Source organism: Equus przewalskii, chromosome 26, assembly GCF_037783145.1.
Source record: "Equus przewalskii isolate Varuska chromosome 26, EquPr2, whole genome shotgun sequence".
Lineage (NCBI taxonomy): Eukaryota > Metazoa > Chordata > Mammalia > Perissodactyla > Equidae > Equus > Equus przewalskii.
Window position 1 is genome coordinate 14,872,263 of NC_091856.1, and position 15,673 is coordinate 14,887,935.

The 15,673-nt window shown below is 39.7% G+C and overlaps 1 protein-coding gene across 9 annotated transcripts in view; it reads left to right on the plus strand.

Annotated features, from left to right (window-relative positions):
• Positions 1-15,673, plus strand: part of PALM2AKAP2 (PALM2 and AKAP2 fusion) — a 467,702-nt gene that overhangs the window by 1,172 nt on the left and 450,857 nt on the right. The gene's annotated exons all lie outside the window — the stretch shown is intronic.

Sequence of the window (15,673 nt, forward strand, 5' to 3'; positions counted from 1 at the left end):
AGCTAGCAATTAGAACCCGCTCACTTGGTCAGCTTCTCCTCCGCCTGTTCTCTTCCCACGATACTCGCTGACATTGAGGCTGTAGGAAATCATATTTCAGCCTGGAGATAATATCCTGTTTGCAGGTATCAGGACTTTCTTGCCAAATCCAATAAACCTTAGAGGCGGCTTTTATCCCCCTGCATATCTGATTGTGTAGGTGCAATTTAATCCTCACCAACAAGGCTGCTGAAGCAAGTGAGAGACGGCGTGGCATTTTAGGAGCGAGAAGTTGTAGATTTCAGCCCCTGCCTTGGCTGGTACTAGTGCTATTAATTTCCTACACAAGTAATTTAATGTCTCTGAGCCTCAGTTTCCCTATGTATAGAATGGAGACAAAAGATGTTCCTTACTCACTTTTAAGCATTGATGAGAAGATCAGATAATATTTCTGTCTCTTCTAAAGGGCTTTGTAAATCGTACGGTATATACAAATTTAAGGAGCTAATGAGGGAGGCTCTGGAGTCAGTTGGCTGGGTTTGAGTCCTTTTGTGCTTTGCTGAATGACGTCAGTCTCTCTGGGCCTCATTTCTGGGAACAGGAATAATAATAATAATAACTATTTCATGCAATATTTGTGAAGATTAAACTAGTACATACATATTAAGGGTCTTAGAACAGAGCCTGACACAAAGTAAGCTTAATAGATATCATCTATTACCTATAAATATTATTTGTTGTCTATTATTATTGCTCTGATCTCCAACACTCTCGACTGACATTTTGTGGAGTCTCAGGTTGGCATTAAGCTAGTTTTTTCCAGACGATTTATAAGGAAACGTGATGCTCCAAAGGCAAGCTAGAGTAACACAGTTCTCAAGGTACTGTTGTAGACGTGGAGAATCAACCAGAAGACAAAGCAGGCTTGGGCATCCGGAGCAGAAACTGGACAGCTGGACTCTGGCAGGCTCCATTCTCATGGCTCATTGCTGTTTTCTTAGACCTGGAGACTGTCCTTTATAAGGGCCTGAATGTAGGTCTAGTCATCCCACTGTGTAAGGTTAAGGATACCCTGGTTGTTTGCTGGGGCGGTCACTTTCATTTTTACGGTCTCACGTTGATACTCTAACGTAGACTTGGAACCCCCAGACTTGGAATTCGGGTGCTTGGTAACTGTGGAAGAGCATCCGGGATTTGTAAGTTCACTTCCTCAAATCTTTCCTGCGTTTCCTCTCCATCTGCCAGCTAAGCTTTTGTTCCAGGTGGGCTTCCCTCCCACCTGGCTTTCCCATTCCCATGTGACATTCTGAAGTCCTGCTCACCTTCCAGTTAGCCTCTGGCATTTCCAACTATCTGTTTTCTGCCCACTTCTTTTGCTTCATTAATATAATTAGCTTTTTAACTCTTTATTTCCCCTTTCGGAATACCACCTTGTTCTGCCCTACCTTGGGTCTAATGAAATTTCCCATATACCAAATCCTGTGCTTCTCCTCAGTCTAAACCCTCCCGAAAATCTCATCCTAGACGGCACAGCCACCTTGGAGATGAGTGAGACAGGGACTCTGCTCTCCTTACTTGTTATGGCCAACTTATATTTATGAAGAAGAATTAAAAGGGGAGTAAAATTCCCTTCCTTCATTTATTTTTTTCATTTAACCAACAAATATTTGTTGAGATTAGCACTGATCAACAAAATAGTGTTGATTCTCATCATCTGGAGTTCATAGCCGAATGAAGGGATAGATGTTAAACCAGCAAACACAAGTGAACATATAAATATAAAGTGCAATAAATGCCATGGAGGGGAAAAACACGGAGAAAATAAGAGGAAGAGGATGTTGGTTGGATTAGGGGTCAGTGAAGCCTCTCTGAGGACATGATGTCTAATGTGAGATCTCAAGGATGAGTAGGAGTTGGCTAGGTGAGGAGCAGAGGGAAGAAGCACACTGGGCTGAGAAAGCAGCATGTGCTAAGGTCCTGAGGCAGGAGACACCTAGGCAAGTTGCAAGAACTGAAAGAAAGTTAGTGTGGCTAGAGTTTTGGCAATGAGGGGAAGATGGCTCAGAGATGTGGCTAAGTGCAGTGGGGAGCCACTCAAGAGCTTTATGCATGGGTGTGATGATAACTATTTGTGTTTAAAAATTCAAAGCTTAAAAGTCCAAAAACCTAAAACTACCTTTCCTCTGGGAGGTATTTAAAATGGATGGCATAGCAAATGAGTCATAGCCAAACATCAGAACGCTGCAAATGTCTGCAACAGGAGAAGGGGCTTATCAATTTTAAAAGCCAGACAGATTGTTGTGTGCCAGTAGCTGATAGTTTTGAATAAGCCAGGGTCACTAATTTAAAATGAAACTGCGTGAAAATGAAAAGCACAATCCTTTACTCTTGAGCATTATTGGTTTTAATAAAACAAGAGCATCTTAATTGAAATAAGAAAAAAAGTCTAGATGGCGAGCAAAGAGGGTCGTAACCGATTGTCCCTGGCTGCCCTCCCTGTTGGGTTGAGTATGAATGAGATCGATGTATTTGTGCACTGCGTGCTGTTGCTAATTTGATACCACACCTATATGCTTTGCTGGATGCTTCTCTTGAACACAGTCTTCAAAACCAGGTGGGAGCCACAAGGCACAGAGAACACGACGTGGGAACTCTTTAAATTGTTGCCATCCCTGCAGGCACTGGAGCTGTGACCACACTGGGTGGCAGGCTCAGAACTGATCTGAGGGGGCTCAGAAGTGACAGTTGCCATCACCCATTAGCCACAGAACAAGTTTCAAGCATCCAGAGGAGGTCACAGAGCATCTAAACTAAAGTTTGGTTTTGCACATAAGCAAACGTAGGCTCATGAAGGCATAAGTGTGGGAGGGATGTTGAGCACAGGTGACTTCCGGCCCTTAATAGATGCTTTCATTCGGGCATTCATCCATTTATTCAGCAAATATTTGTTGAAGATTTTCTATGGACCAGTCACTGTGATAGGACTGGAGATAAATGGTGACCAGAACATCACTGATCCCGTCTTCGAGGAGTTTGCCATTTAGTCTACAAGTGACTATGAGTGCTATGAGATTTTGAACCCTTTTCCTTGCTAAACCTGTCCTCCTGTTACACAGTGTGTGCCATTTTGTGTGTTCAGTATATTGTAGGCATTGAATAAATGTGTTCAAAAAGTGTAAGCCTTTTAAAAATTCATTTTTATGATGAAAGTAGTTTATGTTTTCTAAAACAACTTAAATGTTACAGGAATTTATTAAGTAAACCTCCCCATTTCCCTATTCCCTGCCCCAAGTCTCAGTCCCTATAAGGCATCACCGTGAGCAGTTTGGAAATCTCCTTCCAGATATTTCCCATGCAGACAATATAGAGTTGGAAACACATACCTGTATAAGTTTAAATGCTTCCTTTTATGTAGATGAAATCATACCACATATGTTGTTCTGTCGCTTGCTTTTCCCACTTAATACATTGTGCATACTTTTACCTATTAATGTATACACATCCACCTCATTTGCTTTTCTTAACTGCTTAGTATTCACTTTTGGAATATGGTTCATCAGGCCCCTTGGATTTACATGGACTTTGATTTAGGTTTGTTTCCATTTTTCCGCTGTTATATGCAATGCTGCAGTGAACATCTTTGTACACCTTGCAAATGAATCTGTACATTATATTCTAGAAATGGGATTTCTGGGTGAGTGATACGCCCATTATAAATTTTGCTAGATATTGTCAAAGTGCCTCCCAAAATGTTGTATCACTTTATATCGTCAGCAGTAACATTTGAGGGTCTGTTTCCCCAAATCCTTGACAACCCGAGCCATATCGTATATTTATATCTGACTAGTCCAACTTTTTGTAATCGCTCCATCCGTCGTCATAGTCTCTGCTTTTGCCCTCACTGGGTTGAGGCCCTTTGGGCTACTTGTCAGTTTTTCACAGAGCACTAGTGAGGCATAAAATGCAGACAGCAAGCTTGAGTCCAGGAAGATAATGAAAATTATCGAGAAAGGCAAAACTTTAAAGATCTCATTAACTTTAAAAGTGATCAAGTAGGTTTTTTCAGTTTGTCAAATTTAAACGTTATTGATTGATTCCCTAAAGTTGCAGAAATGAATGTTTCTCCATTTACCTTTTGTCGCAGTTATACTGTTAGTTTTACATTTTTAAGATTTTTAACATTTGCAAATTTGAACTGTAAACATAATTCTCACAGTTCATTCAATCAGTTGAATGCTCTTTATGTACTAGGCACTGTGCTAAGCGCTGAGACTACAGCAGTGAACAAAACTGAAAAAGGTCCTCCCCTCATGGAGCTTCTATTTTAGTAGAGGAGACAGACAACTCATATATATGTTAATGTCAGGAAGTGATAAATGTTAAGAATAAAAATAAAACACGTTAGGAGGCTGGAGGGTGATGAGGGAGGATTATTTTTGATGAAGTAGTCAGGGAAGAGGTTTCTGAGGTGGTGAGTTTGAATAAAGACTTGAACAAAGTGAGTGGGTGAGCCATGCAGAAGAGGAAGGGCAGGTGCAAAGGTCCTGAGGCAGGACCATGCTTTGTGGGCTTAGTGTTAGTCTTGGATCTAAATGGAGTCAAGATCACCACCAGCCCTTTCATCAATGGCATCCTCTTTCCTGAGCTTTTTGTGTTGATTTAGTATTTATTTGGAAGGCTTTGTTTTCAAACAGGGCCCAAGAGTGTTACATTCTGAATGCCTTTCTGTTGCTTCTATGTACAAATTGAATATGTATAAAATTATAGAGCTATCTTTTTTCCTTCTTCATAATTCTATAAGAATGTTCCATTGTGTTCTGGCATTGACTCTTGCTCTGGAAAAGTCTGAAGTTAGCCTGATTATTTCCTCTTTGTGAATGGCCTGCCTCCTCTCTCCCCTCCCACTCTTGCTTTTTCTTTTTGCCTTGGTGCTGATAGAATTATTTTTAAACATGACAGTTTAGTAACTTTTCTGGGATATTTCTCACTGCAAGTCATTGCGTCATTTTTTCCTGGAAAGTGCTATGTTTCTTTGATCTGAAGATTCAAATTTTCCTTATTTCTTGTGAAGATATTTTCTTCCTGGCTTTCAATGGAACAGTCCGTTTATTCTATCATCTGTGACAGGTGTATCTATCACTCACTGCCCTCTGTCACTATTTGGAATTGTTTTCATTTTTTTCACTGATTTTCCCGTGAGTTTTTGTTACATCTTAAAGTCCATTTTTCAGACAACTGATTGTTTTTTAGCAATATTTGTTTAGTTCTAGCTCATTCGAATGTAGCTTCCACTTCTGTAATGGTTTTATTGTTGTCTTCGATTGATTTTCTGACTCTGCCAGCTCATTTTGCATATTTTTTGAAAAGGGTTCATATTTTCCTTTAAAGAGTTTATCTGAAAATTTCATCTATTTCTTGTGTTATTTTTCTGAAATATGCTTACCTGCCTCTTGCTTTCCTTTTTAAAAAAATAATAATTAAGCACGTGTAAGCTACACGTGTTGACAGCTTTGCAATTATTATCCATTTTCAAATGGAGGTAATTCTATCCAAACCTGCTATTTGCTCAAGAATAAGTGGGAGGGAGAGAGGCAGTGTTTGGGGGAAGACAGTGACTTTAGATGACATGTTTTGTCTCCTAAAAATTTCTTGCAATTCTACAATGTCTTCTGCTCTAAAAATGCCTTGTAGTGAGTGAGTAGGTCATTCAGACAGATCTGCATCCTAGCTCACTGTGTGTGTGTGTGTGTGTGTGTGTGTGTGTGTGTTGGGAGGGGGATAGATAGATAGTTGGTGCTTATTTCTCACCATGTAGTTGACTGTTTACCATCTACAAGCAAAGAGGAGGGGCAAGTCCTCTACAAAGGTAATTGTTATTTTCTTTCTCTTTTCCTACATCTCTTGCCTCCAGACTAGTCCTCTGTTAAATTTTTGAGTTTCAGGCTTTCACAGATAATAGAGGTAGAGGGTTTACATGGTCCGTCCATCAGTGTCACTTTCTCCACTGCCCCGGTGTGGACCCAGCTCCTCCACACAGATGTTTCCCGGAGCTCCCATGACTTGCTCATTCCACTTTCCCCCATTCCAACGCTCGGCCTCTCTGAACTCTCTCCTTAGTTATAAAGAAATTTGAAAACCAGTTGAGATCTGTAGAGGTATATATCACCTTTTAGGGTTGTCCACTGATTTAATAAAGTTTTTACTCTTTTTGGCAGATAATTCTTATAGTCTGGGACATGAGAATCTTAGCTCTTTATTAGTTTCATAGGAGATAAGATTTCTTTCCAATTTTTTCCTCCTTTTAGTTTACTTCAGCAGGTTTCAGGGAGATATAGAGAAAACTTGCCTTTACGATATCTTTGAGTGAATGAATCAATGAATCTTGCATTCTTATGAAAATAACGTTAGGAACTACCAAATATTGTTATTGGAAAATTTGTTGTTATAAAGCTTTTTTCAACCACTTCTTAGGAATGTGTATGGCAAAATAAGTTTGTGAATGAGATTATAAATACTTTGCAGTAGGAGAATTTTGGAAAGGATGTGCGTGGTGGATACTTTCTGTCTCACCTTTCAAATCCACTCTCTGCCCTTCTCCCACTGCTTTGTGCCCTGAGAGGCTGACCTCTATGGACTGCATCAACTAGGCTGTCTTGCCCTTTGGCTTCCTGTTGGGTTGGATCAATGGAAGGCACCAGCAGGAGGCCCAAGGGTGGAAGAAGATGAGGTCAGTGGATTTACTCTATGGTCTTCCTTCCTGCAGGGCGGTGGGTTGGCAGTGGCTGCTTTCCTCATCTGAAGACCACAGCTCCTGCCTGGAGCCCTCTCCTGTTGGTATAGCTTAGTTCTCTCCCAGTTCTGGTAACCACTCTCTCCTCTTGCTCCTTCCAGACTAGGTATGGTGATGGCTCGTCTCCCCACTTTGTTAGCCCCTGGTGCTTCACCATCCGTATTGGTTTGCCTTAACTCTTCCCATGCCTTTGTAAAGCAGTTCTTTGACTAAGCTCACCTCAATGATCCCATCTGAGTGTGCCATCTACTTCCAGCTGAGATCCTAACTCACAGAGTGTGCAAAGTATAGAAGTGGTTGCAGTCTTACAAAAATGCACTTGACATTACTGGGGTAGAACTTGGCGATTTTCGTTTGTCCACACATTCTAGTCATTGGAGCCTCAAGGCTCCAAAATTTGAAACAGGTATTGAGAACTGTTATGAGCTTACTTAAGAAGGAGAAACTCCAATTCCATAAGCTACCAAAGTGTTCATTGGCTTCCCATTGAAAATGTCGTTTTTCTTAACTTGTAATAAAAATCCCCCAAATTTGACTCTTCAGACGGAAGGCCAATCTCAGTTATAGGGAGGCTTTAATAATTAGAGTTTATTTTATTTAAAGAAATAAAATTTTATTAATTCTCATTACAGGAAGGAACTTTACTGGTCGAAATCCTATTTTCATGAATAGATCTTCATAATAGGTTGACCTAATGTTTAAATGTAAGTGATAATTTAACCTGTCAGAAGTATATAAACAGATGCTTCCTAAATTGGGGCCAAGGCAACAAAATCGATCCCATTTTGTTTAATCTTTTTCTGCACAGATAGGACAAAAGCGTAAAATATAGTCTAATAAAATATAGGCTAATCAAAAGGTGTGTTTTACAAGTTCTGAATAAATGGTCTCTAAATTAAAGATATTACGCTCCATCTATTTTTACGTGGTCTTTCATAGTTGGAAAGTAAGTTGTCTAGACTGCTTATCCTGCTTTCATTTCGCTGCCAATTATGTTCATTTATTCATTCATTCAACTCATAATTATTAAGTACCTACTATGTGCCAGGCACTGTTCTAGGTCCCTGTGATACAAACAGGAATATGACATAGTCCCTTCCTTCACGGAGGCCACAATCTAAAGAGGAACAAACATAATTGGCCAAGTAATTATAATAAAGTGTGCTAAGCGTTATGCCCAGGTAAGGTTTGATGGGGTCCTGTCTGAAGCACATAGCAAGGGGACAGGAGCCTAATGAGTCACAGGGGTTCAGAGATTCTAGGTGAGGTCAGAATCCAAGCCTGATTCTTAGCCCTTGAAATTAATTTAGCATCAAAACGCTTTGTTTTTGGGTCTGGACTAGTCATCTTACAACTGCTCAAGTCATTTTCTAAAAAAAAAAAAAAAAAGAGCCAAGCCAATTCCAATCTTAAGTCTAGTTTGAATAACTGATGGTCTTCAAATGCTTTTGTTTGCAGTCCTGACCTGTGGCTCATGCTGCCTCCGTGACGATTCATGCTACAGTATTGCGGTGAATGCCTGCCCCCTTGAGGAATCAGAAACTCAGTTTTCAAAAGACAGTGCAAAGTGGGATCACCAACAAAGCAAAACTAAACAAGACAAAGAACAAAAAGCAAACACAACAGAATAAACAAACAAACAAAACATATGGAGATTGGGGAGGGTGCTGCTCAATTAGATCCTTGATTTATGTTAGCCATCTTTGTTGAAATCACAGCAAAAGCCTCTAACTCTTGAAAAGCCTTAAGATCGGCTAAACTGGAGCTGTGAGCCATTCAGGGAAGCACTAAAATACTTGGTCTAGAAACAATTTGGAAGTTCTCCTTCCTTCCAAGGTTTTCCTTACCTTTTATCTTCCAAGAGGGAGGTGCCCAGCATTTAAAGTTAATGACACCAACCATAAGGGCTTGTTTCCCCAGAGACTCACACTGTAATGTGCACACAAGTCACCTGGGAATAGTGTTAAAAGGCAGATCCTGATTCTGAGGGTCTGGGGTGGGGCTGGAGCGTCTCCATTCCCAAGAAGCTTCCTAGGAGATGATGTTAATGCCACTGGTGTGCAGACCACGCTTCGAGTGGCATTGTTCACAGTGCAAAGACACAGTGTAGGGCTCTATATAATGAAAAAAGTGAGAGTCTCATCCTTTTTTCATACTTCTTCCCCCAAAACAAACCTTCACAGAAGGGGATTGCTCCTACGAAGTGGAGTTCAGCAATCCATGTGTGAAACAGGTCAATCTACAGAGCAAATCTGGGCTCTTTGTTTTAGCTGCCATAACTTGGCAGTTCCATGTAAATAGATAGTCTTCATTTTTTCTGGAAAATCAGCTCAGGCTAGGGAGTTGTGAAAAAAAGTGTTTATGAAGCACATAAATATATGAGCCTATCTTTTAAAATACGAATTTGAAAAATGCTGCGGTCATAAATAATTTAAAATCTAAAAACATTTTTCTTTGGCCAGTTCCTTAATATTTAAAAAATAAGTAATATATCTAATGATCTGTGGCCTTAAGGGTCTGCAAATCAATAATATCTTGGTGTAAGTGTCAAGTTATGATTCTATAAATATCATACTCATCCTAATATAAATATGATATGTGAGGACCAAGAAGTTTGTGGTATTACGTTTTCTGAACCAGATGGACAAACTTAGGGGTCCTGACTCTTGAAAGCCAGGGAAGAGCAATCTATTTCATAAAAGATAACTCAAACATGTTATTAAGTTGTGTTTTCATTTATGTGAAATAGGAATTATCCCCAAAACTCCTTCCTTGTTATGGGAGCTAAATATTAGAAGGACAACACATATTTCAGAGTTAAACTGTCCAGAATAAGGTTCAGTTATGGATTCGTGATTGCTTAATAAAGTGATAGCTTTCCAAACCTAATTACCTTTGGGTGAACAAAGCACGGTTCTTAAGGGCCATCAGTAAGTCTTCCCCAGCCCATGTCACCTGCACAGTGTGCCTTCTAGTTGGTTTCACTGCAGATCCTGAAATTAGAAGCATTTTATTACATCAGGGTGATGTGCATATGGCTTCAGTGCAAGAAGAGTAGAAGCATCCCGCCCTGGAAAAACAAAAATTAGGAGTTTGTGTGTGCGTGGGTGTGTATGAAACTCTACTTTTTAAGGCCTCCTTCTAAAATGCCATCCTTCAGATGTGTATATCGGTGTCTTATTTTGATACCTTCCCTCTTCTCTCGTTCATCCTTCCCTTGAGAATTATAAAAGGATTCCAAAGACCAGAATCCCCAGGTTGATCGAAAAGCTTTGGCCCTTGTCACCCACTGCCCAAATCTGCCTGCGTCCGGAGACTGCTCAGCCTTGGGGGTATAGACTGGCATCTCGCACTTACACAGCCACAGAGGCTGGGGCTGGCTGCCTGTGCAGGTCCTGGGCTCTGGTGGGGCTGAGGGGGTTAAGGGGAAAAGACAGGAGAGGGAGAGGCAGAGGGACTCAGACAGCTGGCGTCTGTGAACGCAGAAACCTGTAGTGTGAAAACCAGTGAAGTCTGCAGGGGATCCGTGGCAGCTGTTGGTTTCTTCAGTGGCGAAAGCGGCTGGGGTCATCTGCAGAGCAGGCCACTGGGATCTGCGGTCACTCCCACTCCTGGCTGATATTAGTAGCCCCTGCTTTTCTCCCTTGTTCCTAGCCCTGTCACTGTATGTCTCAGTTTTGCCGGTCTTTGGGTGGGGTGAAACTCCAGTGGGTCCTCCACGTAGCACCCTGAAAGGCTGGAGAAGCCGGTCGTTCACCCTGCTCTCTCTTTCCTGGTGAAGGATCTCTTTCTGGCTGGGGACTTCCTTCTCAGAGATGAGCAGTGCCAGCCTGGGGGATCGGATGATGTAGGCAAAATGAAACTGTCCCTCCGCCCCTTCTCGGGCGGTTATTTTTGTTCCACTGTGTTACTAAAGTATCTGAAGTAGACTGCTGAGCTCTCCCAGAGCTCTGACTGTTCAGGGATTGCTGTCTAACTGTGGATCTTTTTGTGGGGGCAGAGCCTGGGGTCTCCTACACTGCTATCTTGGTAATGTCACCCTGGAATCTAGTGGGAGATATATTCCATTTCTGTGGGACGCCTGTCTCTTATCATGTCTTAAGCCACATCCCTAGACCCTGACTTTCCAGGTGGTACTAAGATGCGGGTTCCATGTGAGCATCCACAGCTGGGGGCCTATCTTGTTTTGCTCAAAGCTTAGGTTGTCACTGCTTTTAATTCATAGGATAAAAGATCTGTAGGGAGGAAAAGCATAAACCAGAGATCAGGGGTAACATCGTTGCCTAAAGTCTGCCCAGTACTGGAGTGGAAGCTTAGACTTGCAACTGATGAGGAAAACTCACCTACACTTAGATGATAAGCTTGTAAATAGTGCTACATTTGTGGAGGAAAAAAGAATTGTCCTTTCCACCAGTAAGTATTAGTTACAGATTTTTCATAGATGCCCTTTATGAAAGTCAGGATGTTTCCTCCTCCTCTTCTTAGTGTGCTGACATTTTTTTTTTTTTAATGAACAGCAAAGTTACATTTGTCAAATACTTTTTGCTAGATCTAATGAGACAATCATATGGATTCCTGTTGCTGAGATTTTGTTGAGGTTTTTGCATTGATAGTCATGAAAGACATTGTCTCTAATTTTCTTTTCTTGTAATACCCGTGTCAGGTTTTGGTGTCAGTGTTACGCTGGCATCATAAAACTAGTATGGAAGGATGACTTCCTCCTCTACTTTCTGGAAGAATTTCTGTGGGAGTAATACTATTTCTTCTTTAATAAATGTGTGATAAAACTCAGTGAAACTTTCTGGGCTGAATTTTTCTTGATTGGAAGGTTTTTAGTTACAAATTCGATTTCTTTCATAGATAAAGGACTACTCAGATTTTTAATTTCTTTTTGTGTTATTTTCAGTAAGTTGCATTTTCTAGAGAATTTGTCCATATCATCTAGGTTGTTAAATCTATTGATATAAAGTCTTTCATAATATTCTCCTATCTTTTTAAGGTACCCAGGAATCTGTAGTGATGTCCCTGATATCATTCCTGATATCCACTATTTGTGTTTTCTCTCGTTTTTCTTGATTAGTTTTTATGGAGATTTATCAATTTTGTTAATCTTTTTAAAATACCACCTCTTGGATTATTTTGTTCTCCATTATTTGCTTTCCATTTTACTGATTTCCATTCCTTTCTTTTTTCTTTCTTTTATTCTATGTACTTTGGATTCATTTTGTTCTTTTTCGGCATCTTAAAATGGAAACTTAGGTCATTAAAAAGATCTACTTTTCTAATCTTAGTATTTTAAGTTATAAATTTCCTTTAAGCACTTTAGCTGCTTGGCACAAATTTTGACTTGTATTTTCATTATTATTTGGTTTGCAATGCTTTCTAATTTCTCTGTGATTCCTTTTTTGGGTGGTGAGATACCACCTACCATCATTTTCCTTCAGCCTGAAGAAATTCCTTTAGTATGTTTTTATATAACGTGTTCATGCTGGTGACAAAGTCTCCTAGTCTTTGTTTATCTGAGAGTGTCTTTACCTTCATTTTTGAAGAACATTTTTGTTGGATATAGAATTCTAGGTTGGGGGCTGGCCCCATGGCCAAGTGGTTAAGTTTGTGTGCTGCACTTCAGCGGCCCAGGGTTTCACCGGTTCGTATCCTGGGCGCGGACGTGGCACCACTCATTAGGCCATGTTGAGGCGGCATCCCACATGCCACAACTAGAAGGACGCACAACTAAGAATATACAACTATTCTTGTAATATTTCCTCCTTGGTGGTCCAGAAAATTCTTAGCATATATTTTTTCAAATACTTTTCCCAATCCATTCTCTCTTTTCCTTTTGGAACTCTAATTATTCATATAGTAGAGCTCTTGATACTATCTCACAAATCATGGAGACTCTGCTCATGTTTTTGCAGTTTTTAAATTTAAATAAATTCTTTTTAAAGGTATGCTTGGTTTTCTTTGGTGAGGAAGATTGGCCCTGAGCTAATGTCTGTTGCCAATCTTCCTCTTTTTTTTCTCCCCGAATCCCCAGTACGTAGTTTTATATCCTAGTTATTGATCATTCCAGTTCTTTTATGTGGGACGCTACCTCAGCATGGCTTGACGAGAAGTGTGTAGGTCTGTGCCCAGGATCCAAACTGGCGAGCCCCAGGCTGCTCAAGTGGAGCATGTGAACTTAACCACTCAGCCATGGGGCTGGCCCCAAAATTTAAGTAATTTTTAAATTTTAAAATAGTTTCAGATTTATATAAAAGTTGCTAAGATAGTTCAGAGTTCATATATGCCCCTCACCTAGTTTCTTATGTTGTTAACATCCTACTAGTACTAGTAAACTAGTTACTGTTAGCTAGTTTACATTTGTCACAACTAAGGAACCAACGCTGGTATACTATTATTATCTAAACTCCACACTTGGTACGGATTTCACTAGTTTTTCCCTAATGTCCCCTTTCTGTTCCGTGAACCCATCTAGGATGCCACATTCCAGTTAGTCATCATGCCTCCTAATCCTCCTCTGATCTGTGACCATTTCTCAGTCTTCCCATGTTTTTTATTACTTTGACAGTTGTGAGGAGTCCTGGTCAGGTATTTTGTAGAGCTTTTCTCAATCTGATGTTTTTCTCGTGGTTCGAGTAGGATTATGGCTTTTTGGGAGGAAGACCCCAGAGACAAAGTGCCATTCTCATCACATCATCTCAGGGGTACACACTATCAACTTGACTTATTATCGATGATGTTAACCTTGACCACCCGACCGAGACAGTGTTTGCTGAGTTTCTTCTTTGTAAAGTTACTTTTTACCCTTTTCCAAGGGATGAGGAGTCAAGCTCCACCTCCTTGAGGGGGAGAGTGTCTGGATAATTTATTTGGAATTCTCTGTTTGAGAGACTTATCTTTTCTCCCTCATGTACTTGTTCAATCATTTATACATATCAGCATAGACTCATGGATATTTATTTTATACTTTAGGTTATTTTGCCATGATATATTATTTATTTTATTGCTTAAATTTGTCTATTTTAGTTGTTGGGACCTCTCTTAGGTAGACTATGATGTTCCTAGATGTAGTTTTCTTTATATTTTTCCTACAGGGTTTTGGATTCTTAGCATATATACTTTTCCCACCCCATTATTTATCCTCTCCTCTAGGACTCCAATTATTCATGTGTTAGAGTGCTTGATCTTGTCCCATGAGTCATTGAGGTGATGCTCATTTTTTTCTATATCTTTTTTTCTCTATCTGTCCTTCCACTTTGATAATTTCTTTTTACTCATCTTCAAGTTCAGTGGTTTTTTTCTTCTGCACTGTCCAGTTTACTGTTAATTGCATCCAATGAGTTTTTTATTTCAGATATTCTGCTTTTCAGTTCCAGGCTTTCTTTGGGGTTCTTTGTTAGCTTCCATATCTCTCCTGACTTTTCTTATCTTTTCACCCATTATATCAATATTTTCCTGTGGATTCTTTGACAGATTTACCATAGTTATTTTAAAGTCCTTATCTGTTGATTCCAATATATAGGTTATCTGTGGGTCTGTTTCAGTTGACTATTTTTTTCTTTGTAACAATGGGTCACATTTTCCTTCTTTGTATGTCTAAATAATTTTTAATTGTATACTGTACATTAAAGATAATATATTGTAGAGACTCTGGATTCAGTTATCTTCTTCTGAAGAGTGTTTTACTATCAGGCAGTTAAATTACTGATGTGCTCCCTTAACTTTGTAGAGAATTAATTTTGTGTTTAGTTAGGGGGGTCTACGTCCAAGGTTGTCCTTAGGCTTAGGGTATATTTACTCCTAAAGTGTGGCCCTCCTGGGGTTTTAATGGGAAGTCCAGGGTGCTTTAACCAGTTCCATTATATGGCAAATTGGTGATAACATATTTAAATAGGTTGGGGGTGTCTTACAGGAAATCTTGCCATATAGGCTACCTCTTATTCCATCCAGGCTCTAAGCCTGGCTTATTTCTTTGTCCTAATTATATGTTTCTAGAGTAACTCCTACATCTTAAAAATCAACTATTTTCTCCCCAAAAGAGAAGAATTAACATGTTCAAATTTAGTGGATATATGTAAGCCTAGTACTTTTTTAAGTACTTTATATTTTATTTGTAATATTTGCCAACATCTTAGGCCTATCATCAATTAAAAAACACCAAGGTACTTGAATTTTCTATTGAAAAATGTGTATATGTCTTTCTAACAGTGGCCATTAAATTAATTACCGGTTTTGGTGACCGTGGATTGATAGGCTAAATGCTGATCCAGTAATCTAATCATGGGAAAAACTCTAAGGAGGTAAATGGTTCCCATACTTTGCTTGGTTATGGTTGGCTTATGTGTTTCTCATTTTTTAGCATTTCTTCTCCTTTTTACCACATATTAACAAAATGTCTCATCGTTATGTTAGCTGAATCCTGTCTATAGTTAGAGGCAGAGAGTTGTTCACTTTTAACGTCTCAGTCGTCCTGGGATAGTTCAACTTTCACATCCCAATCATCATTGTTCTAATTATAATATGTTAGAATGAAGACTTTCGTACCTCCTGTCAAAGAGACTCTGCTGAGTCAATATGTTCTCCTTTCCAGTCTTACTTGGACGCAAATTGGTGTTTTGCATGCCTTGTCTCCAGTTGTACTATTCATCCCTTATCTGTGCCTTGTCTTCTTGAGATGGCTCTCCTCACTTTTATCATGCCTAGAGACATTTTTGGAATGATGATGGAAGACTCCCACATTAAGTAGTATCTGCCTATCAGCTGCTAAGGCAGCCTGCCATGCAAAGTTTCTTACTAAAATATCCAAAAGATACTACAAAGACAAACATTTTCAGCACCCCAAATTGAGACAAATGACCTATTATCACCCTCTGGAAGGAATTTCCGCTAGTTACGAAGTCA